The following is a 3,252-nucleotide window of genomic DNA, read 5'->3' on the forward strand; positions in this document are numbered from 1 at the left end:
CCTGCTGCTGCTGACTGGTTTTTATTTCTTAGACGGTCAGAGGCCTGCGTGCCCCAGGCCACCCCTCTGCCACCTGGAACGGCCCATGCTACCCAGAGCCGGAGTCAGAAACCTGTTTGGGCCTCCAGCCAGTGAGGCCCTCAACTCCCTTCTCCAGTCTGAATGGGATCTCTGGCCCCTGCAGGCCCTCAGCCATCTCAGCACATCCCCGCTGCCTCTGTCCCCTCAGCCTCTTAAGTGTCCGTTCCTCTGGGGGTGAGGAGCTTCTCCACTGCCCCCACGCTGGTCTCCAAAGTAAGCTACCCACCCCTTTTCTTTGACAAGTTGGCTGCTAACTTGCTGGAGGAAGAAGGAGTCGTCAGTGGGCGCTCTCTGGCCTGCGCTGAGGTGGGGCGGGCCTGCTGGTCCCAGTGGGTGCCCCACTCTTGCTGGGGGACTGGAGGTTCTCTGTGCCTCCCTCTCCCACGGCTCCCACCCTTCTTTCTGCCCCCCTTCCCTCCTCCCCTCCCTCCTTCCTCCCTGTGGCACTTCACAAGCCAGATATCTTGCTCCCCAGGGCGTACAATCACCATGAAGCCTGGAAGCCTGGGACCTGGTAGCAGAGGTTGATGACGTCTCTACCCCACATGGCCAGTCACTCAGCTCCCCTGGTGCCATCCCTGCCCCCTTAAATCTTTGGGATAATTATTTAACATCCGAGCACATCTCCTCATCTAAAAATCAAGCAGAATAATACTAATACCTGCCTTGTGAGGTGGTTGTGAAGATCAGATCACACTCTCTGTAAACACTCTGTGCCATGCTTGGTACACGTTAACAGGGGCAGTGAGGCCACTATTGCTGTTGCTCTGGGAGCTTGATTTGAGGCCTAAGTTTCAAATTCCTGGGAGAGATCCTCTGATTGACATAACGTGGGTCAGGTGACTCCTGCTGGACCCATCAGCTCAGGCCAGCAGCAGGGCTGAGAGCTGAAACTTGGCCACTGAGGCCCCAGAGAAAGAGGAGATGAAAGCACCGTGACTCCGGCAGCCACCCCAGCTGGTAGAGGTGACATTTGGCATTCACTGAGCAAACATTTATTAATAACCACTGTTAGGACCCCTAGACCTGGGCCAGAGGGACCCTGGGCCTGGGTTTTGTGCTTTAGAACCATGCTTTTCAAACCTCAGTGGGCATGAATCAGCTGGGGGGCTGGTGATTTAGCAGGTCTGGAGCCAGGCTGCAGTTCTAACCTGCTCCCAGGGGGTGCCCATGCTGCCAGTCCAGGGACCACATTTTGAGCCTCTGCTGGAGCCTTCCTCTGCCCACACCTCCCACAGCGGGAGGAGTCATGGGGGCTGGGGGCAGGGAAGGGACGTGTCACCCAAAGCCCATACCCCATCTTTCAGACCAGGCTCCAGGAATGCAGGAGCCCTGAGCCAGCTTCCAGTCTCTGGACAGGCCTCTTTCCCAGGTCTTGCCTCCAAACGGTGATCAAAAGGTGGCCCTTGGCAGGGAGGTGGAGCTGGCACTTGCTGAACAGGCCCCAGTGTCCTCTTGTGTGTGCACAGGTCCTCAAGGTGTGGGCTGGAGCCTCTTCCCTCTGAACCTCATATTTCAGTCTGCTGAGTCTATATAAAGTAGGGGGACAGGGCCCATTTTATTTAAGTCTGTTAGCTTGATTTGTAAGTTTTAGAATCATAGCCACGTGGTAGGTGGGCCTCCACTGGGGCCCTTGTCCTGGGCTTATAGCCAGCCTGCTGTGTGCGCAGATGTCCAGCTCTGACCACCCTCTTCTCAGGGCCCTGGAAGACACCAAGAGGTCAGGTAAAGCCACTGCCCCTGCCCTTGGCCTCATTTGGTGAGGCCACTGGGTTGGTGTGGCCACTGAAAGAAGGGACAGTAAGAAGATGAGTGACAGCCCCCCCCCCCCCAACAAGGACAGGCAGGTCCTTCTGGCCCCATGGCACTTGGAGAACGAAGCATCACCCCCACCTTCAGGCTCCTCCCCAGGGCTTTCTTGACCTGTTTGCATTGAGGATCGATTCCTTAGGACCATGTACCTGTGAAAGATTCACACAATAGGTATAGAGGCTATGATTTTTTCAAAAGCTATTCCAATTTGGGAAAAACGTAAACCTGAGATTCAAGAAACTTGAATTCCAGTTCCGGTTTCACTTTGGGCAAATACTTTCTCCTGTCTAAATCCCAGTTCTCAAGTTCATACCATGGAGGTTTGGATGGTCCCTCTGCAGTTCCTCCCTCGAACAATTAGGCTGGAAAATCTCAGTCTTCCAGTTTATTGCCTGGTGGGTTCTGAAGCACAGGGGGCCAGGTGGGCTCCTGTTCTTTCTGCCTTTCCCAGCTGCCTTTAGGTTAACAGCCCTGAGCTGTTTCACAGCCTGCAGGTCATTGTATGTTAGATTCTCAAACTTGAGCACATGGGGACCACCTGAGGGCTCCTTAAAGCAGCGTGCTGGCCCCACCCCGGAGCCTCTGATTCCCTGGGGCTGGGGTGGGCGGAGACTTAGAATTTCGGGCCAATTCCAAGGTCAGGAATTGTGGCAGGTCTGGCCACCTCGATTTGAAGACGACTGTTAAAGGTGAGTGCACCCTCCCTGAGAGCGTGACGGGTGCTGCCCCAGCGGGGAAGATACAGGGGTACCTGGTGGAAGGGCCAGGGGTTAGGAGGCCCTCCTGGGGGGAGCTGGACTCAGCCCGGAAGGAGGGGCGGGGCTGTGACCACGCCCGGTGCTCTCCGTGGGGAAGGGAGGGCTGTGCAAGACGGGGATCCCAGCAAGGTCACCGAGGGCGGGGGCAGCCTCCTGACTTGACTCTCCTGCCCAAAACGCGGCTCCTGGCTCCCGCTTGTCCTGTGCTTCTGCGCTCGCCCCGCGCACTTCTGAGTAGGGTTTTGAGGAAGCAGAGGGCCGGCAAAGAGTAGCGTGAGGACCACGTGCGGTCAGGAGAACCCTCTTCCACCTTCCTAGCCTCTGATGTCCCCAGAAAAATCCATGTACAGTGTCTGCAGTGGCAGCCTCTGGGAGACGTGGGGAGGAAGAGAAGGGTCTGGTGATTTGCGGGGCGGGCATTCTTCGCCAAAATCCCCATCTAGAAGGCTTCACGGCAGACTTTGTGACACCCACATCCCTCTCTCCTTCCTTTTAGCACACCTCACTTTGCTTCAGGATGGCCATGTGTCCACCTAAAACTATTTACTCTGCGCGGCCAGGCAACCCAGTGCTGGCTGCCTAGTGCAGGTAACAAGGTATG

Source organism: Sus scrofa, chromosome 13 (genome assembly GCF_054392235.1).
Source record: "Sus scrofa isolate SSC_HxYL_T2T_F1_AM1 chromosome 13, Sscrofa_HxYL_maternal_Yorkshire_Landrace_v2.0, whole genome shotgun sequence".
NCBI lineage: Eukaryota > Metazoa > Chordata > Mammalia > Artiodactyla > Suidae > Sus > Sus scrofa.